The 24,508-nt window shown below is 44.9% G+C and overlaps 1 protein-coding gene across 2 annotated transcripts in view; it reads right to left on the reverse strand.

Annotated features, from left to right (window-relative positions):
- LOC126985102 (uncharacterized) overlaps window positions 1-22,883 on the reverse strand; it is a 71,348-nt gene extending 48,465 nt beyond the window's left edge. Inside the window, exon 1 of one of the 2 annotated variants that reach the window (XM_050839556.1) lies at window positions 21,481-22,883. The gene's annotated coding sequence lies outside the window, so the exon portion shown is untranslated. The remainder of the gene's footprint in view (window positions 1-21,480) is intronic. The other variant, XM_050839555.1, reaches the window with a different exon arrangement.
- Between the last annotated feature and the right edge of the window lie 1,625 nt (window positions 22,884-24,508).

Here is a 24,508-nt window from a genome sequence, read left to right on the forward strand (position 1 = left end):
CATCCACGCATCCATCCATCCATCCATCCCTTTACCGAGGCAGACAGAAATGAACAGGCAGGGAGTACGTCATTCATCCATCAACCCATACATTTAATCATTCATCTATTCATCCACTTTTGCATCCTCTCATCCACTCATCCATCCATCCATAGTTCGTCATTCATCCGTCAACCCATACATCCAATCATTCATCTATCCATCCACTTTTGCATCCTCTCATCCACTCATCCATCCATCCATCCCTTTACCCCGGCAGACAGAAATGAACAGGCGGGGAGTTCGTCATTCATCCGTCAATCCATACATCTAATCATTCATCTATTCATCCACTTTTGCATCCTCTCATCCATTCATCCATCTCTTCATCCATTCATCCATCCTTCCACTCTTTCGTTCGTTCATCGCTTTATCCAGACAGGCAAATGGACAGACAGGGAAAGACTCACATATTCGTCAATCCATACACCCATTCATACATCTATCCTCTCATCCATCCTCTCATCCATGCCTTCATCCAGTAAGACAGAAAGGGACAGGCATAGATAGAAGAGCAAATAAGAAGAAACAAACATCCATGCACACAGTCATCCAATCACAGACACATCCACTCATACATCAATTTATTCAGACTTACAAACAGACAGACAGACAGACAGACAGAAAAGAAGTAGATATACAGATCCGTCCACCCTTCCACCCACCCACCATCACTCCTTCCACCCACCGACCCACCCATCATTACTCCATCCATCCAGACAGACAGACAGACAGACGGACACAGCAAGCTCTCCCTTTCTCATTCTTTCAACAGAGAAGTAAGTAGTGACAGACAGCCAGACAGCAATGCACTTAAAGAGATAAAAGGTGACAGATACACAGACACAAATGGACAGACAGATAGACAGGAAGGAAGATAACGACAAAGACAGACAAAGAGCCAAATAATAAAGAAAGAGTTAGACAAACAAACAAACAGGCAGTGAGTGAACTAGACACACAAACATGGTAAAAAAAAAACAGATATGCACAAACAGACTGACAGGAAGGTGTGGAAGATTAAACACAAACAAACACACACACAAACAAACAAAAGGTGAAGAAGGGAAAAACAAACAGAAAAACAAACAAAGAACATGCATAAGCAGGAAGGCAACACACACACACACACACACACACACACACACACACACACACACACACACACACACAGGCAGGAACGCAGGATGACAAACAGACACTCAAGCCCAAAACAAACACACACGACAGGAAAGGCAGCAGCTAAGAAGACCGACACACACCGACAGACAGACAGACAGACAGACAGGCAAAAAGACAGGAAAGGTGAGTTAAGCGGGTGAGAGAGAGAGAGAGAGAGAGAGAGAGAGAGAGAGAGAGAGAGAGAGAGAGAGAGAGAGAGAGAGAGAATAGATGCACAATAAAACCGAGCCCACTAAAAGAAACACGGGAATAAAACAGATATAAAACAGATATAAAACCAAACACACAGACAGAAAAGCAAGCAAATGAGAGAGAGAGAGAGAGAGAGAGAGAGAGAGAGAGAGAGAGAGAGAGAGAGAGAGAGAGAGAGAGAGAGAGAGAGAGAGAGAGAGAGAGAGAGAGAGAGAGAGAGAGAGAGAGAGAGAGAGAGAGAGAGAGAGAGAGAGAGAGAGAGAGAGAGAGAGAGAGAGAGAGAGAGAGAGAGAGAGAGAGAGAGAGAGAGAGAGAGAGAGAGAGAGAGAGAGAGAGAGAGAGAGAGAGAGAGAGAGAGAGAGAGAGAGAGAGAGAGAGAGAGAGAGAGAGAGAGAGAGAGAGAGAGAGAGAGAGAGAGAGAGAGAGAGAGAGAGAGAGAGTAATAAACGGTATGATGCAAAACAGACAGTCATTCGTACACACACACACACACACACACACACACACACACACACACACACACACACACAAGATGACAGCCACTTTAAAAGACATTACATTACTTGAGAATATATTGATATCAGAAGAAAAAAATTTAAACACGAAAATTAATAAAAGCATTAGAGAACAGTTACAAAAGGAATAAAGAAAGAATAAAGATAGACAGACAGACATAAAGACTAAAAGACAGGCAGACAGATGGACAGACAGAAAAAAGAAAGAATGAATGAATGATTGAATGAATGAATGATAAAAAGGAAAGAATATAAAATGAAAAAGAAAATGAATTGAAAAGAATGAATGAAAGAAGAAAGAAAGAAAAAGGAAAGAAAGAAAGGAGGAAAGAATGAAAATATAATAAGAAAGGAGAGAAGAAATAAAGAATAGAAGAACGAAATAAGGAAAAAGACCAAAAAAATAAAGCGAGGAAAAAAGAAGAAACAAAAACAGAGAAAGAAAGGAAGAAATGAAAAACAAATGAACAAAAAAAATCATGATAGAGGAAGCATGAAAGACAGGAAGAAAGAATCAATATTGAAAGAACGGAAGAAAGGAAGAAAGAAAAGGTCAAAAGGAGAAGCGAGAATCATTGTCGGAAGCAAGCAAAAAAAAAAAGAAAAGGAAAGACAAAGGACACTAGAAAACAAGAACAAAAGAGAAGAAAAACAAAAACAACAACAATGACAGCAACAAGAAAAACAACAACATCAGCCCATAGACCTAAAAGAAAACAACGATACAAAGAAAAACAAGCAACAACTATACAAAAAAAACATTATTAGAACACAAACAAAACAATACAAAAAAAACACTAAAACAACACATATAAACAACAATAATTACACCACCACAATCACCACCATCAACAACAACAACAGCAGCACCACCAACGACGACGCTAAGCAAACAGGAATAACGTTAAGAAAAAAAGACATAAGTAAAGACAGGAATAAAAACAAAAGCCAGCCATGACGAAAGAGGTGAATAATCTGTTGAGTGCATGACCGACAGACGCTAACAACAGCTGATCATGACGTCACGGTAGGAGGAGGAGGAGGAGGAGGAGGAGGAGGAGGAGGAGGGATGGATGTGAAGGATGAGAGAAACTGTGAACGAAGAGGAAGTTGAGAGAGAGAGAGAGAGAGAGAGAGAGAGAGAGAGAGAGAGAGAGAGAGAGAGAGAGAGAGAGAGAGAGAGAGAGAGAGAGAGAGAGAGAGAGAGAGAGAGAGAGAGAGAGAGAGAGAGAGAGAGAGAGAGAGAGAGAGAGAGAGAGAGAGAGAGAGAGACAGACAGACACACACACAGAGAGAGAGAGAGAGAGAATAGGGGTCAAAATCAATCACTTAAGTGGAAGAGGAGAATGGAGTGTGTGGATAGGAGAGAGTGGAAGAGTAAATAGAAGAGAGTGGGTGGAAGAAGGAGGGTGTGGGTGTGTATATAAAAGAGGGTGGATAACTGGTGGCTTTTAGAGGGGTGGGAGTGGATAGGTGGATGGGTGGAAGGGAAAGGTTAGAAAATCACATTAGGTTGGGTTGGTGGAAAATAGTGGGTGGAAGAGAGAGTGTGTGTGTATATAAGAGAGAGTGGATGACTGTAGCCTTTTAGGGGGAGTGGGGGTGGATAGGTGGATGGGTGGACAGATAAGGTTTGGTTAGATTAGGTAAGGTCGGGTAGGTGGATGAGTGGGTGTGGGTGTATATTAGTGGGTGGGTGGATACTGTGGACCTTTAGGAGTGGGAGTGGATAAGTGGATGGTTGAACTGGAAAGATTAAGTTAGGTTAGACTGGGTGGGTGGATGAATGAGCGGACAAGTGAATGCAAAGGTGGAGTGTAAACGTGGGTGGATGTGGATATGATTGAAGTGGAATAGGTTACGTGGATGTAGATGGTTGAATAATAGTAATAGACAAGATGAGTGAGTATTTACATGGATGAGTTCACATACTAATAAACATAATGGAGAGGTGGATGAATGAAAGGAAAGAAGAGGGATGGGTAGATGAGTATGGAGGAATAGGGGTGGAGTAGGTAAGGGAGGTGGAATGGGTGGGTAAGCAACAACAACAACAAGGGCAAGGAGTGAGATGGTAGGTAACGGAGTAGTGGGTATATGTGGAATGGGTAAGGGAGAGGGAAGTCAGAGTGGGGTGGATCAAGGTGGAGTGGGTCAAGAAGGTGAGGGTGGGGGGTGGACAATGGATAAGGGAGCTGAGGGTATCTGTGTAATGGGTAAAAGAGGGGGGAGTGGATCAGGGAGGGTGTGTAGGCAAGGGTGGAGTGGGTCAAGGGGAGTGAGTGTGGAATCAGAGGGTGGGGAAGAAAGTCAGAGGAGTGGATGTGGAGTAAAAAGGAGGGGGAATGGTTAGAGGGATGGGTGTGGAGTCTTTCGGATGGGGAGTGGATCAGGGGGAGTGAGTGTGGAATCAAAGGGAGGGAAAGGGAGCCAGAGGAGTGGATGTGGAGTAAAAAAGAGGGGGAATGGTTAGGGGAATGGGTGTGGAGTCTTTGAGATGGGGAGTGGGTCAGGGGTAGTGAGTGTGGAATCAAAGGGAGTCAGAGGAGTGGAAGTGGAGTAAAAAAGAGGGGGAATGGTCAGGTGGATGGGTGTGGAGTCTTTGGGATGGGGAGTGGGTCAGGGGGGGTAGGAGAAGTGGGGGGAATGGGGTGTGGGCAGGTGAGTGGGCTGTTAGGTGTGAAAATTAGTAATTACACTAAATCACGGGGTGGCGCCGAAAAATGTGACCCACCCAGAACCCGCCTGGCCGAACCCACTCTCTCTGAACCCTGAACCAGCATACCACACACCCCAACAACATACTTGCTCCACCACGCGACCACATAAAACATACCCACACCACATACCACTCTCTCCCAGCCTTTAACTCGCTTGCCACATACCCCAACAACATAGCTCGACCACACGACGACATAGCTCCATATACCCTCACCACCTCACATTTTTATTATCTGCCCCACACCACATACCCACCTCTCTCTCTAAACCCTTAACCCTCCTGCCACATACCCCAACCGTATACTAGCTCTACCACACGACTACATAGCACATACACACACCATCTCACCCCTCTGGCCCACACCACATTCCACAACATATCCACATTGCAGCACATACCACCACACTACACAAGAGAAAAAGCCACACTATCCCGTAGCACATGGGTTCTCAACCTGGGGTACGCGTAGCCCCCAGGGTACGGGAGAGGAATTTTGGTGTTACATACTGGTTTCTCAAAATACTTCGGTTTCGGCTTTCAAAGATTGTACCGAGGATTAACTTGTTGGTAGCAAAGAAACAAGCCCAACCATCTCACCGAATCAGCATCTACAGCACATCACTTCTACTCTTTCCCCGTTACATACAGACGCATGATTTGTATACTACACTAAACTAACTAAAAGAGATTCCACATTGCTTTAAAATATATATTCCCTCCTCCCTCTCCCATACCACCGACCCCTAACCCCCATCACCTCCACGACTACCAACTTCCTCACCCCCACCACAACCCCCACCACTGAACTAAGTAAAGAAATTCAACATAGCTCTAAAATACATCATCCCTCCTCCCTCTCCCCTACCACCAACCCTTAACCCCCATCACCTCCACTACTACAACCTTCCTCCCCCCCCCCCCACCACAACCCCCACCACACGCCCACTGAACTAACTAAAGACATTCAATATAGCTCTAAAATACATCATCCCTCCTCCCTCTCCCCTACCACCGACCCCTAACCCCCATCACCTCCACCACTACCACCTCCCCCCCGCCTCATCGAACCCCCACCACATGCTCTCTGAACCTCTTCCTCCTAACCCAACCCAGCTTCGTACTCAACCAATTCCTCATCAACCGAATCACTACCTTCCCTCCCACACCCGGCTCCAAATATGTAAGGCCTATTCAAGAGCACAACAATCCTCTTGCACAGACACAGACAGACAGACAGATAGATAGACAGACATACAGAGGCATTCATTTTTGTTTATTATTGTTGTTATCATTATTACCACTATTACACACACACACACACACACACACACACACACACACACACACACACACACACGCACCCCCCTCCAGCACACTCAAAACACTGACCTACCCTAACAGACACACACACACACACACACACACACACACACACACACACACACACACACACACACACACACACACACACACACCCCCCTCCAGCACACTCAAAACACTGACCTACCCTAACACACACACACACACACACACACACACACACACACACACACACACACACACGTACACACACGCTTTCAAAATCCTGACCTACCCTAAAGTGTCTGTGTGCGTATCGACTTATGTACATGCAAAGGTGCGCAGAGGTCGTCCCGCGCCTAGCTGTACACGGGTAATATAGACACATGCGAGAAGGCGGAACAGGTACACTCAAGCAGGTAAAAAAAAAGTGAACCAAAACTAAAAAAATATAATATCAGAAAATAACCAGGGGAAGACGAGATGAGGGGGGAGCCAATATTATTATGGAAAGTCGAAGATGAGGAGGAGGAGAAAAAGATGGGGGGGGCGGAGGAGGAGGAGGAGGAAGAGGAAGAGAGAGGAGGAGGTAATGAAGGAGGAAGGGATGATGGAGAATAAGGAAAAGCTGATGAAAATATAAAGAAAATAAGCAAATAAATAACAAAAAAAATATAAAAAAAGGAGAAAATTAATAGAGAAAATGTAAACAATGAAAAAAAACTAAAAGGAAGAAAAGTAACAAGAGAAAAGAAGATATAATTACTGAAAGCCGAAGATGAGGAGGACGAGAGAGAGGAGGAGCAGAAGGAGGAGAGTAATGAGGAGGAGGAGGACGAGGAGGAGATAATATAAAATGAAGAAAAGTAAAAAAAAAAACATCGAAGGAAATGAACAGAGGAAAACCTAAAAAACAGATAATTTATTTTTATTTTTTACAACAAAGGAGACAGCTCAAGGGCTCAAAGAAAGGAAACAATAATAATAAAAAAAAGCCCGCTAGTCGCTGCTCCTAAAAAGAATCCAAAGAGGTGGCCGCAAGAGGGGTCAAATTTGAAAGAGAAAAATAGAGAAATTAATAAGATGAAAAAGAAAAAAAAAAGGAAAGAAAGAAAAGAGAAAACAGGAAGTATATGAATGGAAGGTAAACAATGAAAAGTACGAAATTGACAGGCTGAGAAAGGCAAAGAACAGGAAGAGGAGGAGGAGGAGGAGGAGGAGGAAGAGAAGGCGGAAGAGGAGCAGGAGGAGGAGGAGGGGGAGGAGAAGAAAGGGAAACAGAAGCAACGGAATTCAGTAGCCATGCAGTGCAGCAGAAATAATGGAGGAAGAGAAGGAGGAGGAAGAGAAAGAGGAAGAGGAGGAAAAGGAGGAAGAACAAGAAGAGGAATTGGAGGAGCAGGAAGAAGGAGGATAAAAAAAAAGTCAATGCGATTAGTAGATACGAAAAAGGGATGAGGAGGCGGTAGTAGTAGTAGAAGTAGAAGTAGTAGTAGTAGTAGTAGCAGCAACAGCAACAACAGTAGTAGTAGTAGTAGTAATTGTTGTTGTTGTTGTTGTTGTTGTTGTTCTTGATGTTGTTGTTGGTACTGTTGTTGTTGATGATGCTGTTGTTGTGCCGTGTATGAAAAAAGAATAAAGCAAAATGGAAGTTTAGAAAAAATATGCAATGAAAAGATTAGTAAAAAAAAAAAAAGAATGCAAGGAAAAAACATAAAGAGGAGGAAGAAAGAAGCAGCGAGCAGGAAGACGAGGTGGAAGAGGAGGACTAGGTGGAAGTGGAAGAGGAGGAGGAGGAGGAGGAGGAGGAGGAGGAGGAGAGAATGTGGGAGGAACACGGTGGTAGTCTATAAATACCTTTAACCAACCTGCCACCCTGAGAGAGAGAGAGAGAGAGAGAGAGAGCGTGGTATATTCCTCTAGGTAAGGAATGCTTGGCAGGTCATCTCTCTCTCTCTCTTTTCCTCCATATTTTTCACCTTGTAACTTCTTTTCTTTCTTCCTCCGTCTTTCTCTTTTTCTCTCATTTCTCCCTTTTCATTCTTTTTCTCATCCTCGTCCATTCGATTTTTATATTTTTTTTTTCCACCGTCCTTCTAATTTAGTTTTCGTTTTTTTTCACTGAGTTTTATCTTCTTGACTCTCTTCTGTTATTTTTGTTTGTTCTTTTTATTTCTCTGTATGTCTCGCTTCTCGTCTCTTTCTCCTGCTTGTCTGTTTCCTTCCTTTTATTTCTCAACTTTTCTCTGCTTTCACCCTTTTGTTTTCTTTTCATTTGATTTTCTCTATTTTCACTCCTCTCTTCGTGTCTTTCCTTTTTTCTTTTTCCCCCTTCATCAATTATCGCTTTCTCTGTTTTCTCTCACCTTTTCCACCTTTCACCTTATTCCACCTCACCTGCCTCCTTCATCCATCTTTCTCTCTCTTTCTCTATTCTTTCCTTCCTCGCACTCTCTTATTTTCCCTTAGTTTCCCTTCCCCTCCCATCATCCCTTCATCCTTCCCTCTCTTCCCTCCAGTTCCATCTTTCTCTTCTCTCCCATCTATCCATACTTTTATTTCCTTCATCTCTTCCTCCCAGCTTCATCTCTCTCTCCTCCTCCTTTTCCCTTCCTTCCTCCCAGCTTCCATCTCTCTTTCGTCTTCCTTCCTGTCTTCCTTCCAGCTTCCACGACTCTCCCATCTTCCTTCCCTCCCTGTCTTCCTTCCTCTTTTCCTCCCAGCCTCAATTTCTCTCCCACCCTATTTCAATCCCTCCCTTCCTTCCTTCCTTCCTTCCTCTCGTCCTCCCAGCTTCCACTCCTCTTCCCTTTTTCTTTCCATGCCTTCCTTCATCTCCGCACCTCTCCCATCTTCCCACCCTCCCTTTCTCCTTCCCTCCCTCCTTATCACTCACGCTAACGAATACAAGACAAAGCCGAGGTTAACAGGGAGGAATAAAGTCAATATTTGTGTGTGTGATAAATAAAGTCGGTGTTTGCTTGTATAATAAAGACTCGCATGAACGCTAGCCTTTATTTGCCCCTCCACCCTGATTATCATTGGCGGGGTCGGAAAGGTGCGCCCGGAGCCTCTGTTTATATTGGCTCTTTTATCTTTGTCTTATCAGCGACTCGTGAAGGTAAACAATTATAGATTAGACCAGAGGAGCGGGGAGTAGGTAGGTGGGTGGATGGGTGAAAGGGTGGATGGGTGGCCGGGTGAGTGGATGGGTGGATGGAAGGCTGGAAATGATAGGTAGGTGGAAGGGTGGAGATAGTTGGTGGGATGAGTGGATGAAGGAATAGTCAACGCGATCTTTAAAGGCTGTGATCGTTTTAGCATTAACTAATTTCGCAGGAAAGTTGTTCAAGTGACGGATGACTCGATTAGAAGGGCAAAAAATAATCCTGTCCTCTGTACCATATCACCTTTCTTAAACCGGTAGTTAAGAGGAGGAGGAGGAGGAGGAGGAGGAGGAGGAGGATAAAGGCCGAAGAAGAAAAAGAAGAAAAAAAATAATAAAAGGAGAAAGAAGCGCAGGATGACACGATAAATATATAGGACAAAATTAAAGAGGAGAAGGAGGAGGAGGAGGAGGAGAAGGTTGAGAAGGATAAAGAGGAGAGAGATGAAAGTGGAGAATAAAAATATGTAAGAAGACAAGGAAGGAAAGAAGAAAGAAAGAAAGAAAGAAAGAAAGAAAGAAAGAAAGAAAGAAAAAAAGTAAGGAAGGAAGGAAGGGAATTGAGGTACTGAAAGGTCATTGCTACACACCTTTCCACCCTACCTGTCCCTCGTTAGTGATACCTTTGCCCTGGCAGGAAGGTGAAGGGAGGGAGAGGGTGATACCTGGTCAGATATATACAGGTGACTCCACTAAGTAGCCTCCGTCACTAACCCGCCACTAACCCACCACTAACCAACCACTAACCAACCACTAACCCCCACACACACACACAAACACGCTGACACCACTACCACCACTACCGTCACTATCCCATCACCACCACTGTCCCACCACCACTATCCCACCATCACTGTCCCATCACCATCACTGACATCAATACCACCACCCTCCCATCACTATCAGTAAGCATTATCTCCCATCTACAGCATCACTACCACCCACCTACTTACCATCTACACGAAAAATCACCCACCTGCATCCACTTCCCATCCACTTTTTGCTCCACTTACTATCCACTTACTATATCCATCTACACCCACGTACATGAATTCGCCACTTATTTACACCACTTTACCACTTACACAAGGCATTCCCGCCCACCTATCATCATCCCATTCCCACTTACACCCACATAAATCCACATACCAATACCTACATACCTTCAACACCCACTTACGCCCACTTACATACCCATTACCAACACCCACCCACCTACCACCTACACTAATCATAACCCCTCACCCAGTCGCCTGCACCCACTTAGCCTCCACCTACCACCTCCACCCATCCACCACCTAATCCACCTCGTCCGACAATCACCAGTTAATAGCATAAACCACCACACCTGAGAGAGAGAGAGAGAGAGAGAGAGAGAGAGAGAGAGAGAGAGAGAGAGAGAGAGAGAGAGAGAGAGAGAGAGAGAGAGAGAGAGAGAGAGAGAGAGAGAGAGAGAGAGATAGAGAGAGAGAGAGAGAGAGAGAGAGAGAGAGAGAGAGAGAGAGAGAGAGAGAGAGAGAGAGAGAGAGAGAGAGAGAGAGAGAGAGAGAGAGAGAGAGAGAGAGAGAGAGAGAGAGAGAGAGAGAGAGAGAGAGAGAGAGAGAGAGAGAGAGAGAGAGAGAGAGAGAGAGAGAGACCCACGACCCTAAGACAGAGACCTACAGGCAAAAAAAAAACGCTACCTGAACTTCTGCCATAAGAGTTGACAAGGAAAGGGTTGGGACTCTAGGGACGTGCCTCACACAGCCCAATCCATGCCCCGAAAGTAGCCCAATCCATGCCCAAAAGTAGCCCAATCCATGCCCGAAAGTAGCCCAATCCATGCCCAAAAGTAGCCCAATCCATGCCCAAAAGTAGCTCAATCCATGCCCGAAAGTAGCCCAATCCACGCCCAAAAGTAGCCCAATCCATACCCCGAAAGTAGCCCAATCCATGTCCCCAAAAGTAGCCCAGTCCATGCCTCCGAATATAGTCCAATCAATACCCGAAAATAGCCCAACCCATGCCCTGAAAAGTAACCCAGTCCATGCCCCCGAAAGTAGCCCAACCCATGACCCGAAAAGTAGCCCAATCCATGACCCGGAAAGTAGCCCAATCTATGCCCCCGAAAGTAGCCCAATTTTCAGCCCAACAGCAGGACGATCCCAAATGTCATTATGTAGATTATTCCAAAGGCAATTCCAACTTTGATTCCAGGAGGGTTTTTTTCATTCAACCCTGATGCAATAATAGGAGGAGGAGGAGGAGGAGGAGGAGGATGGTGGTGATGATGATGATGATGACGATGATAATAAGGAGGAGGCGAAGGAGAACGTAAATTTATCATAAAAAAAATTATATCTCATGGATTTTACACACACACACACACACACACACACACACACACACACACACACACACACACACACACACACACACACACACACACACATAAATGCAGAGAAAAGGAGAAAAAGAAAGAAGAGAAAGAAAGACAAAATGAAAATAAAAAATAAGCAAAGCGATAAATACAAATAAAGGAAAATATAAAATCCTAGAATGAGGAAGAAATAAAATAAAATAAAAATTAGCGAGAGGTGGAGAGGTTGAACCAAACGGGGAAGACGAGGCAGCAGGAGGAGGAGGAGGAGGAGGAGGAGGAGGAGGAGGAGAAAAAAAACAAAACCATCCCACTCAGGAATGTTGTGGAGGTAGGCCGGCCCGGGCTGACCAAACCTGCCCCTCCCCCCCTTCCCTCCACCCTCCCCCCTTTCCTCCACCTACCCTCCCTTCCCTCCACCCCTTCATCTAGCTTCCTTCCCTTCCCTTCATCTCTTCCTCAATTCCTCCTGTTCATTTTCTTCCCTCCTTCCCCTCCCTTCCTCCACTCCACTCACACTCCCTTCCCTCCACTCCTTCCTCCACCTACCCTCCCTTCCCTCCATCCCTTGCTTCAGCTTCCCTTTCCTCCCTCCATTTCCTTTCCTCTTCTTCCTCCCTTTCCCTACACCATATCCTCCACTTGCCTTCCCCTCCCTCCCCTCTCCTCCCCTACATCCCTCTCTCACTTCCCCTTCATCCTTTCTTTACTTCTTCCTCTTCCTGGTCTTCCTCCACCCTCTTCCATTCCTTCTATTCCTTTATTCCTTCCTCCATCTTTCTTTTCCTCCTTCCATTCCTTCTTTCGTTCTTCTTGTCCATTCCTTTACTTCCATCCTTCAATTTCTTCGATCTATGTTTCCTTAATTTCCTTTCTTTCTGGCATTACTACTACTACTACTACTACTACTGATGATGATGATTATGATGATGATATTATTTTCCATGTCGCTACAACCTCTGACCTCAGCCACACTCTCTTCCTCCTCCTCCTCCTCCTCCCCCCATCATTTCCTCTCTTCTTCCTCAGGCATCCCGTGGTCAGTGGTCGCCGGGGAAGGTTAACTGTCTGTCTGTCTGTCTGTCTGTCTGTGTATCTTTTCCTCTTCCCTATTTCTAAGAAACAGTAAATCATTGTATAACTACCTGCCTGCTTTTCCGTCTGCCCGTCTGTCTGTTTGTCTGTCGAACTTCCTGCCCTAGAAAGTTACGACTGTGCTGTCTGTTTGACTTCCTGCTCCATAAAAACGTAAAGCACCTGTCTGTCTGTCTGTCTGTCTGTCTGTCTATCTATCCGCCCTTTTACATGCTTTTAATCTAGTTCTCTGCCTGCCTGTCTTTACTTTCTATCGTGACTGTCTGTTTCTCCTTACTCTCCCAGTCTGGTTATCCGTCTCTTTCCCTGTCTGTCTGTCTGCCTTTTTACATGCTTTTAATATATTTTTCTGCCTCGCTGTCTTTACTTTCTATCGTGACTGTCTGTTTCTCCTTACTCTCCCTGTCTGGTTATCCATCTCTTTGCCTGTCTGTCTGTCTGTCTGTCTGTCTGCCTTTTTACATGCATTTAATCTATTTTTTCTGGCCCTCTGTCTTTACTTTCTATCGTGACTGTCTGTTTCTCCTTACTCTCCCTGTCTGGTTATCCGTCTCTTTCCCTGTCTGTCTGTCTGTCTGTCTGCCTTTTTACATGCTTTTAATATATTTTTCTGCCTCGCTGTCTTTACTTTCTATCGTGACTGTCTGTTTCTCCTTACTCTCCCTGTCTGGTTATCCGTCTCTTTGCCTGTCTATCTGTCTGTTAGTCTGTCTGTCTATTGATCTGTGTTGTTAACCGTTCACCCACTTCCTTGCTACCTGCTTGCCTCTATCTGTCTGTCTGTGTCTATCTGTCTGCCTGTCTGTCTATCTCTCTATGTCTATCCGTCTATATCTCCTCCTGCCTCGATGATTGCCTGTATGTATGTCTACTCTATGTCTGTCTGTCTGCTTCCTTGCCCACTTGCCCACCCGTCTGTCTGTCTGTCTGCTCTTGCCCTCCTGTCTGCCGGTGTGTCTGTCAGTACCTGTTTACGACGCAGCCCGACCCTCGTGTGCTGTTTCTAGGCTTTAATGTGCGAGCTGAACCTTTTTTTCCCTCATGCTCTCTCGGCGCCTTTTTTTTTCAACGTCTGCGCATTCTTCGTTTTCCTTGTTTCCAGTTCGTCTGGCAATTTATGTTGGCTGACAGGTGTGTGTGTGTGTGTGTGTGTGTGTGTGTGTGTGTGTGTGTGTGTGTGTGTGTGTGTGTGTCTCTGTTTTCTCTGTTTTCTCTCTCTCTCTCTCTCTCTCTCTCTCTCTCTCTCTCTCTCTCTCTCTCTCTCTCTCTCTCTCTCTCTCTCTCTCTCTCTCTCTCTCTCTCTCTCACCCCGTCTGCCTGTCTGTCTGTGTTGCTGTCTGCTGCTTCTTGCTTTGTGGTACTGTTAATCTCTCTCTCTCTCTCTCTCTCTCTCTCGCCAGACCCACTCTCACCTGGGCGCCGTAAATCCAGGTGACCGAGCCTCTATAATTATCGCCTTCATTACACCCCACCTGGGACCCACGCGCCCATAAATCACGGCATTCACCTGACCACTGCTGCTGCCCAGGTATGCCCTCCTGCCCACCTGACAACCACTACCACCACTACTATAACCATCACCATCACCATCACTACAACCGGTCTGATTTCTTAACATACTCCATCTTTCTTTTCTTTCTACCATCCACTTTCATCTAGTTACCTATTTATTTCCATCTAGTTATATGTACTATCTACCCACCTAACCACTTCTACTACCACCACCATCACCAATACTACCACTAATACAACCTTTTCGCTCAATAGTTCAACAATCAACAAACCACCTTCTAACCACCTAACCACCTGTCAACCATCACCACCACCACCACTACCACAACCACCACTGCTACAACCATTTTTATTTTCTTCCCTCCATCTTCCTTTTTTTTTAAACAATCACCTACCATCTAGTTACCGATACTATCCACCTGTTCATCTACCCATCACCACAACCACCTTTACCTTCTCCCTACAACCACATCCATTTTTCTACTTTATCTTCTATTTCAACCATTCACCCACTTACCTGTACTATCCACCTACCCACCTGCCCACCACCATTTGACCATCTACCAATACACTACTACCATTCTCCTTTCTCTACATTCCTCATCCTCCTTTTCGTCCTAAATTTCTTCTCTTCCTTCCATCGTTAACCATTTACCCACCTGCCCATCCACCAACCGCCACTTCTGACCCCCTTACCCATCTCTCCTTACCCACTAAAACCATTTCCATTTCCCTACATACCTTGTCTACCTTTTCTTCCTTCCTACCTTTCAATGCCACTTACCTATCTACCCTTACCTATTACAACCGTTTACCCATAACCCACTTAAAAACCTCTCCCTACCCACGACTAGTACTTTCATTTCCATACTTACCTTACCTACCTTCTACCTTTCCATGTCACTTACCTATATATCCTTACCTCTTACAACCACTTACCTATCCCAACCCACCTACCAACCTATCCCTACCTATCCCTACCCACGACAAGTTACCTCCATTTCCCTTCGTGCCTTGTCTCCCTCTCCTTCCCCTTTCCCATTTCTCATTTCCTAACCTTCATCGGCTCACCTGCCATTATCGCTGTTTCCAGGTAAGCCACAGGTAAATCCTCACCATCATTAATACGTGTCACTATATTCATCAGCCGACATCATCATTAAAAGCACCATCCATCTATCTTGTTTTCTCTCTCTCTATCTCACCCTCTCTCTCTCTCTCTCGCTCTCTTACTTTCTCTCCATATATCTCTCTCGACGTATACTATCACAACAACAACCACCATCACCATCCACTTAAACCATCAACACTATCAGCACCATCAGCATCACTGTTATCTAGTTTACCTGTTCCTTTCGTGTGTGTTACCTGTATGGGTTTACCTACAACCCAAATTACGTGGGACTGAGAGTATTTAATGCGGTTTTGTTTGTCAGTAAGTCCATTAGGAAAGATCATTACAAGCAGCAACAACAACAAAAACAGCAACAAAACAAAACAAAAACAGCAAACAACAGTAACATCAACAAAAAAATAGTAACAAGAGGAATGAGAAAGGAATTTAAACTTGCATAATGTATGAACTCGCCTCGTTCCTACTACTACTACTACTACTACTACTACTACTACTACAACTAACATTATCAACCCACACAGACCCATAACCAAAACACATCTACAAACTACATAACTAACAGGCCATCACTATAAAAACACCGTATTTACCACCACCACCACCACCACCACCACCACCACCACCGCCAGCCGCCGCAGCCCCCACCATTCCCTTCCTTATCTACCACCATCACCAACCTTCGCACCGTGTTAAATAAAAGAAAGAAAGAGAGAGAGAGAGAGAGAGAGAGAGAGAGAGAGAGAGAGAGAGAGAGAGAGAGCGCGAGAGTAGGAATGAAAATTGTTACCGGTCAGATCTTTAGTTAGTATTATCTTGATGACTGACTCTCTCTCTCTCTCTCTCTCTCTCTCTCTCTCTCTCTCTCTCTCTCAACCCTGAACATGATCTATACATCTGTCACACATGTCAGTCTTCTGTTTCCTCATTTCCCTCCCTCTCCTCTTTCTCTCCTTCTCCTCTTCCTTTCTCTCTCCTCTTCCCTCTCTCTCCTCCTCTTTTCCTCCAACGGTTAATCATTTTTTCCTGTTCTCTACCTGTATTTTCTTCCCTGTTTCTTTCTTGTCACGCTCTCTCTCTCTCTCTCTCTCTCTCTCTCTCTCTCTCTCTCTCTCTCTCTCTCTCTCTCTCTCTCTCTGACCCCGTTTCTTACCTTCTTCCTCCTTTCGTGATATTTTCCAATTACTCACTCAGCACAACTATCTTATCCTGTCTTTTTCTTTTTCTTTTCTTCTTTCGTAATTTCATTTTCTTACTTTCTTTCTTCCTTTCTTCTCTCCTCTCTTCCAAAGGCGAGTGAATAAGGAAGACGCAAAGAAGATGCCACAGAGAAGGAGAGAAGAGGGTCGAGAAAGAAGGAACAGGAAGGTGAGGCTGATAAAGATGCAGAAGATGTTGGCTGATTCATCGTTCTCTCTCTCTCTCTCTCTCTCTCTCTCTCTCTCTCTCTCTCTCTCTCTCTCTCTCTCTCTCTCTCTCTCTCTCTCTCTCTCTCTCTCTCTCTCTCCTTATTTGCTCTTTCCTTATCAACGCCCTTTCATTTTTTTCCTTCCTTTCTTTCATTCTTTTATTTTTGTCTCGTTCCTGTCTTCTATCTGTTTGCTTTATCTTTTATGTTTTTTTTTTTTGCTTTCTCATTTCCTTTCCTTCCATATATAATACCTTCCAATCTTTATTATGTCTTCCTTTATTCATTTTTTCTTATATTTATTCATTCTATCTTTTCTTTCCTTTTCTTTCCTCTTTTTTTTATTCTCTGTATTCTCTCTTTTCATCTATCTTGCTTTATTCCTCCCTTCTTTCTTTTCTTCACTCCTTCCATTCTCCTCTTTTTCTATTATATTTACGCTTTCTATTGATCTATCTCGCTTTCTCCACTTCTTCCTTCTTCTATTCCCCTTCATACTTTTCTTCCTTTCTTCCTCTTCCTTATAATTCTCAATCTTTCTCTCATTCTTTCTTTTAATCTATCTTGCTTTCTTCACTTCCTACTTTCTTCCTCCTCCTCCTGCAATTCCTCTTTCTCCTTATCTCAATCTATTTATCATTTTTTTATCGATCTTGCTTTCTTCACATCATCCTCTCTCCCTCTCCTGCATACTTTCCTCCCTTCCTCTTCCTTCTAGTCCCTCATAACCCTCTCAACCCTGCCAGTCCCCTCTTCGTCCCCAACACCTCCACACAACCACCTCCTCCCTCCACATCAATCTCCTCCCCCTCCTGCCACCAACTCCCCCACCTGCGCCCAGCTCCTCCCCTTACCCTCAGCTATTGGCATGCAGCAAGGTGAGGGACACGACCGTCAATAGAAACAATTAGTAAGGTTCTGCCGTATATGTGCACGGTGGGGCAAGGCTTGGCTGCAGGAGGAGGAGGAGGAGAAGGAGGAGGAGGAGGAGGAGGAGGAGAAGAAGAAAGAGGAGGAGGAGGGAGTAAAAAAAGGTGAATTTAGTCTTGGTAATAGTATTGGTAGTAGTAGTAGTAGTAGTAGTAGTAGTAGTAGTAGTAGTAGTAGTAGAAGTAGTAGTATTCTCTCTCTCTCTCTCTCTCTCTCTCTCTCTCTCTCTCTCTCTCTCTCTCTCTCTTGACACCTATCTATCACTTTATAACTGTCCATTGTGTACCGTTTGTTTGTTTGTACGTGTGCGTGTGTGTGTGTGTGTGTGTGTGTGTGTGTGTGTGTGTGTGTGTGTGTGTGTGTGTGTGTGCTCTGGGCGGGGTCAGCCTAGTGGACAGAGAGGGTTGCCTTCTGACCTCTTTCATCCCTCCTCCATTGCCTCCCTTCCTCCCTCCAACTGTTCTTCCTTCCTCCCTCTCTTCCTCCCTCCCTCCCTCTCTCCATCTGTCCCTCTCTTCCTTCCTCTCCCTACAAATCGCCACCACGCCCTTCTTTCTCCTCCTCTTTCCCCTCTCATCACACACACACACACACACACACACACACACACACACACACACACACACACACACACACACACACATGACAGAGTGACAAAGGAAGTAAAGGAAACTGTACAAGTGAGACAGATTGTATGGTCTCTCTCTCTCTCTCTCTCTCTCTCTCTCTCTCTCTCTCTCTCTCTCTCTCTCTCTTTTACACACAATACAACTCTACGCATTTGAAACCACAATTCATTTATTTTATCTTATCTTTTTATATATTTTTTATTTTTTTATTCCCTTTATGAAGAATAGAAATAAACCTAATAAAATTTTCTCCCTTTTTTCTGTTACTAATCTTTTTTTCTTTACTTTTCATCTCCAGTGGTATTATGATTTTTTTTATTTTTTTTACTGATCAAGGAATCGATGAAAGAGAGATGAAGGAGAGATGAAAGAGAGATTAAAGAGAGATGAAAACGAGAGATGAAAGAGAGATTAAAGAGAGATGAAAGAGAGATGAAAGTGAGATTAAAGAGAGATGAAAACGAGAGATGAGTAGAAGATGAAGGAGAGATGAAAGAGAGATGAAAGAGAGATGAGAAAGAGATGAAAGAGAGATGAAAAAGAGATGAAAAAGAGATGAAAGAGAGATGAAAGAGAGATGAAAGAGAGATGAAAGAGAGATGAAAGAGAGATGAAAGAGAGATGAAAGAGAGATGAAAGAGAGATGAGAAAGAGATGAAAGAGAGATGAGAAAGAGACGAAAAAGAGATGAAAGAGAGATGAAAGAGAGATGAGAAAGAGATGAAAGAGAGATGAAAGAGAGATGAAAGAGAGATGAAAAAGAGATGAAAGAGAAGAGAAAGAGATGAAAGAGAGATGAAAGGGAGATGAAAGAGAGATGAAAGAGAGATGAAAGAGAGATGAAAGAGATGAAAGAGAGATGAAAGAGAGATGAAAAAGAGATGAAAGAGAGATGAAAGAGAGATGAAAAAGAGATGAAAGAGAGATGAAAGAGAGATGAAAGAGAGATGAGAAAGAGATGAAAGAGAGATGAAAGAGAGATGAAGAGAGATGAAAGAGAGATGAAAGAGAGATGAAAGAGAGATGAAGAGAGATGAAAGAGAGATGAAAGAGAGATGAAAGAGAGATGAAAGAGAGATGAAGAGAGATGAAAGAGAGATGAAAGAGAGATGAAAGAGAGATGAAAAAGAGATGAAAGAGAGATGAAAGAGAGATGAAAGAGAGATAAAAAAGAGATGAAAGAGAGATGAAAGAGATAAAAAAAGAGATGAAAGAGAGATGAAAGAGAGATGAAAGAGATAAAAAAAAGAGATGAAAGAGAGATGAAAGAGAGATGAAGAGAGATGAAAGAGAGATGAAAGAGAGATGAAAGAGAGATGAGAAAGAGATGAAAGAGAGATGAAAGAGAGATGAAGAGAGATGAAAGAGAGATGATAGAGAGATGAAAGAGAGATGAAAGAGAGATGAAAGAGAGATGAAAGAGAGATGAAAAAGAGATGAAAGAGAGATGAAAGAGAGATGAAAGAGAGATGAAAGAGAGATGAAAGAGAGATGAAAGAGAGATGAAAGAGATGAAAGAGAGATGAAAGAGAGATAAAAAAGAGATGAAGGAGAGATGAAAGAGAGATAAAAAAGAGATGAAAGAGAGATGAAAGAGAGATGAAAGAGAGATGAGAAAGAGATGAAAGAGAGATGAAAGAGAGATGAAAGAGAGGTGAAAGAGAGATGAAAGAGAGATGATAGAGAGATGAAAGAGAGATGAAAGAGAGATGAGAAAGAGATGAAAGAGAGATGAGAGATGAAAGAGAGATGAAAGAGAGATGAAGAGAGATGAAAGAGAGATGAAAGAGAGATGAAAGAGAGATGATAGAGAGATGAAAGAGAGGAAAGAGAGATGAAAGAGAGATGATAAAGAGAGATGAAATAGAGATGAAAGAGATATGAAAGAGAGATGAAAGAGAGATGAGAAAGAGATGAAAGAGAGATGAAAGAGAGATGAAAGAGAGATGAGAAAGAGATGAAAGAGAGATGAGAAAGAGATGAAAGAGAGATGAGAAAGAGATGAAAGAGAGATGAAAGAGAGATGAAAGAGAGATGAAAGAGAGATGAAAGAGAGATGAAAGAGAGATGAAAGAGAGATGAGAAAGAGATGAAAGAGAGATGAAAGAGAGATGAGAAAGAGATGAAAGAGAGATGAAAGAGAGATGAAAGAGAGATGAAAGAGAGATGAGAAAGAGATGAAAGAGAGATGAGAGATGAAAGAGAGATGAAAAAGAGATGAAAGAGAGATGAAAGAGAGATGAAAGAGAGATGAAAGAGAGATGAGAAAGAGATGAAAGAGAGATGAAAGAGAGATGAAAGAGAGATGAGAAAGAGATGAAAGAGAGATGAGAAAGTGATGAAAGAGAGATGAAAGAGAGATGAAAGAGAGATGAAAGAGAGATGAAAAAGAGATGAGAAAGAGATGAAAGAGAGATGAAAGAGAGATGAGAAAGAGATGAAAGAGAGATGAAAGAGAGATGAAAGAGAGATGAGAAAGAGAGATGAAAGAGAGATGAGAAAGAGATGAAAGAGAGATGAAAGAGAGATAAAAAAAGAGATGAAAGAGAGATGAAAGAGAGATGAGAAAGAGATGAAAGAGAGATGAAAGAGAGATGAAAGAGAGATGAAAAAGAGATGAGAAAGAGATGAAAGAGAGATGAAAGAGAGATGAAAGAGAGATGAGAAAGAGATGAAAGAGAGATGAAAGAGAGATGAAAGAGAGATGAGAAAGAGATGAAAGAGAGGTGAAAGAGAGATGAAAAAGAGATGAGAAAGAGAGATGAGAAAGAGATGAAAGAGAGGTGAAAGAGAGATGAGAAAGAGATGAGAGATGAAAGTGAGATGAAAGAGAGATGAAAGAGATGAAAAAAAAGAGATGATAAAAACAAAAACAAAAAAAAAACACCTGTATACGGAACGTTGATTTTTAAATAACTGTTACACACATTTTACTGCCAACACTTCACCTTATTTTCTTTCCCTCATTTTCTTTTCCTTTTCTTTTTTTTCTTTTTTGCTTTTGTCCGTGTTTAGGTTTCTGCATATTTTGGGGTGTTAGGGGGGAGGGGGGAGGGGGTGTGGCCGCTCCTTTGGCCCGGCTCAGTTACGGTTCGACAACAACAACAAAAAAATCGGCTTTGTAGTTTGCATAATCAGCCTCGATAAAAAAAAAAAGTATACATTCTTGCCAACATGTACATATAAGTAGCTTCCCACGCACACACACACACACACACACACACACACACACACACACACATACACCACACGTACACATATAACCACGCATTTCTCTCTCTCTTTCTCTCGCTCCCTTACCTCGTTCACGGTCGTTCTCCATTAATGCTTTTGTAATATCCAGGCAGTAGCTGTAGTAATGTTCGTAACACTAAACAGCGGTAGTAGCAGTGGCGGCAGTAGCAGCGCGGTAAGTAGTCACAAAATTCACTAATCCAAGCTTGGCAGTGGCGTTCGCGGAGGAGGAGGTGGAAGAGAAGGAGGTGGGGGCAGGAGCAGGGCTAGGAGGCAAGGAGGGGAGAGGCAGGAGGAGGTGGGGAGGGGGGTTCGTACTGGGGCAGAAAGAAGCGTCAGTGGCAGGGAAGGATAACACGCCTCCCCGCAACAGCCCGGAGAGGCCGCGGGAGAGAGGGCGAGCAAGGATCACTATCTCCGCGCGCCTCGAAATTCCCGAGGCTTGCTGGCTGGCTGGCTGACGGGCCGCCCGCACGCACTACTACACAGCGTTATCAGGCCGCGAACACACGCCCTCACACGTACGCAACGCCTTTCCGAGGGTCACACTGTCACTCGTCTTGACCTAAGGGGCGTAGGGCGCGTCCACAGCAAGCCGAAGCGCCGCACGGACCTTGGCAGCCTCGGGTTTCTGGGTTAAGTGCGGGAGGAGCGAATGTGCGAGGGCGGCAGTGGTCAGTGAGGGCAAGAGGAGCTACACACACGCACGCCTCGACCTATTCCCTGTCGGAGCCACACTGACTCTTCGCTACTCCTCGGCTGCCTGCCCCTGCCCCTCCCCCTGCCCGCTCCCGCCAGCACAACGATGCCATCTGGAAATCTACGGGCCGCGGGTATGGTTGCCGAGTACCCCCATTTTAAAAGGGATTAAAACACCGTCTTTCCTCGCCCTCCCGCCTCGCCCCCGAGCGGCAGCGTTCCGGGGCGTCCTGCAGGTGGGCGGGGAGGGGAGGGAGGAAAGGTGGAGTGGAGGAAGGCTATGAAATGAGGCGAAGTCTTGAGCGGGGCGCAGCAGCAGCAGCAGCAGGGGCAGGAGCAGGAGCCTCGGCGCTCACCCTATCATTCTCGGGGAGGCTGGACGTGGCCACAAAGGGCCGGGGGGCGAGGCAGGAAGGAGCAGGCCACGGCGGGCGAGGACAGATCACGCAGAAGGTGCGGCGCCGGAAACATGACGAGGAGGAGCATGAGGTGAGAGGTGAGAGGTGAGGGAGGGTGAGGGAGGGAGCCAGGGAGCCAGGAGTCAGGGAGAGGACACTCGCATACCAAGGGGTGACGAAGGCAGCTTCACGGCCAGGCTCACTGACCGTACCCAGCCCTCCTCCCGCCCTGCCCACTTCCCTCCCTCCCTCCTTCCCTCCACCAGACCTACTAGCCCTCCACCTAACCCTCTGTCCCTCCTCCAGCATCCTAGCTCTTCCTTCCTTCCTTCCTTCCTTCCTTCCGTCCAGCTGTCCGCCTTCCCGCCTATCTTCCTTCCTTCCCTCCACCAGACCTACTAGCCCTCCACCTAACCCTCTGTCCCTCCTCCAGCATCCTAGCCCTTCCTTCCTTCCTTCCCTCCACCAGACCTGCTAGCCCTCCACCTAACCCTCTGTCCCTCCTCAAGCATCCTAGCCCTTCCTTCCTTCCTTCCTTCCGTCCAGCTGTCCGCCTTCCCGCCTATCTTCCTTCCTTCCCTCCACCAGACCTACTAGCCCTCCACCTAACCCTCTGTCCCTTCTCCAGCATCCTAGCCCTTCTTTCCTTCCTTCCTTCCGTCCATCTGTCCGCCTTCCCGTTTGTCTTTCTTCCTTCCGTCCACGTGTTTTCCTTCCCTTCTCACGCGTTCCTTTCACTTCCTTCCTCTTTCCTTCCTTGCACAGCGGCCAGCATCTTTTTTTTCTCTCCACCTTCATCATTTCTCCCTCTATCCTCCTCTCCTCTTCCCTGCCTTCCTACCTCTCCTTTACGCCCTCTCCTTAGCGTGCTTTGACCCTCCTCCTCCTCCTCCTCCTCCTCCTTCTCTCCCTCAATCTTCTTGTCCTTCCACCTCTCCTACTGACCAAGTCTTTTCTCCCTCCCTCTCTTCCTCCCTCCCTCCCTCCCTCCCTTCCTTCCTCCTTCTCTCCCTCGCCACCTTCGTCCTCTTTTTATGACGCAGAAAAAATGTGTGTGTGTGTGTGTATGTGTGTGTGTGTGTGTGTGTGTGTGTGTGTGTGTGTGTGTTTAGGACATGCACGTTTATAGATAAGAATCATTATTTGGGGGGGAATATCTGCTTGTTTATCTGTCTGTCTGTCTGTTCCTGTCTATCTGTCTGTCTGTATCCAAGCGTCTGTCCGCCCATATTGTTTAACGTGATTATTTTTTTTGTCTCGTCTTTTTCTTTTTACTTTCCTGTCAATCTCTCTCTCTCTCTCTCTCTCTCTCTCTCCTAGCATTTTATCACTATTTTCGTCTAATCTATCCTTCTCTCCTCCTCCTCCTCCTTTTCCTCCTCCTCCTCCTGGTCGGTGAACCTTGCCGTTGTTACTTTATCTCCACCCCTCCGTCTTACCTCCTTATCTCCTCCTTCTCTCCTTAACGTCTCGCCTTGTCTCTTATACCAATTACGAGGCGGGGGGAGGGGGAGGGAGGGGGTGGAGGAAGGGAGGGTGGGGGGTGGGTAGGTAGGATGTAGAGGAAGAGGAAGAAAGGAAGGAGGCTGAGAGAGAGAGAGAGAGAGAGAGAGAGAGAGAGAGAGAGAGAGAGAGAGAGAGAGAGAGAGAGAGAGAGAGAGAGAGAGAGAGAGAGAGAGAGAGAGAGAGAGAGAGAGAGAGAGAGAGAGAGAGAGAGAGAGAGAGAGAGAGAGAGAGAGAGAGAGAGAGAGAGAGAGAGAGAGAGAGAGAGAGAGAGAGAGAGAGAGAGAGAGAGAGAGAGAGAGAGAGAGAGAAAAAAAAAAAGCAAATAAAAGAAAGAAAAAGTAAAAATGAAAGAAAAAATGGAAGAAGGAAGGAAAGAAAGAAAGAAAGAAAGAAAGGGAAGACAAAAAGAAAAAAAGAAAGAAAGTAAGAAGGAAAAGAAGAAAAAGATAGAATGAAAGAATGAGAGAGAGAGAGAGAGAGAGAGAGAGAGA

Source organism: Eriocheir sinensis, chromosome 58 (genome assembly GCF_024679095.1).
Source record: "Eriocheir sinensis breed Jianghai 21 chromosome 58, ASM2467909v1, whole genome shotgun sequence".
Lineage (NCBI taxonomy): Eukaryota > Metazoa > Arthropoda > Malacostraca > Decapoda > Varunidae > Eriocheir > Eriocheir sinensis.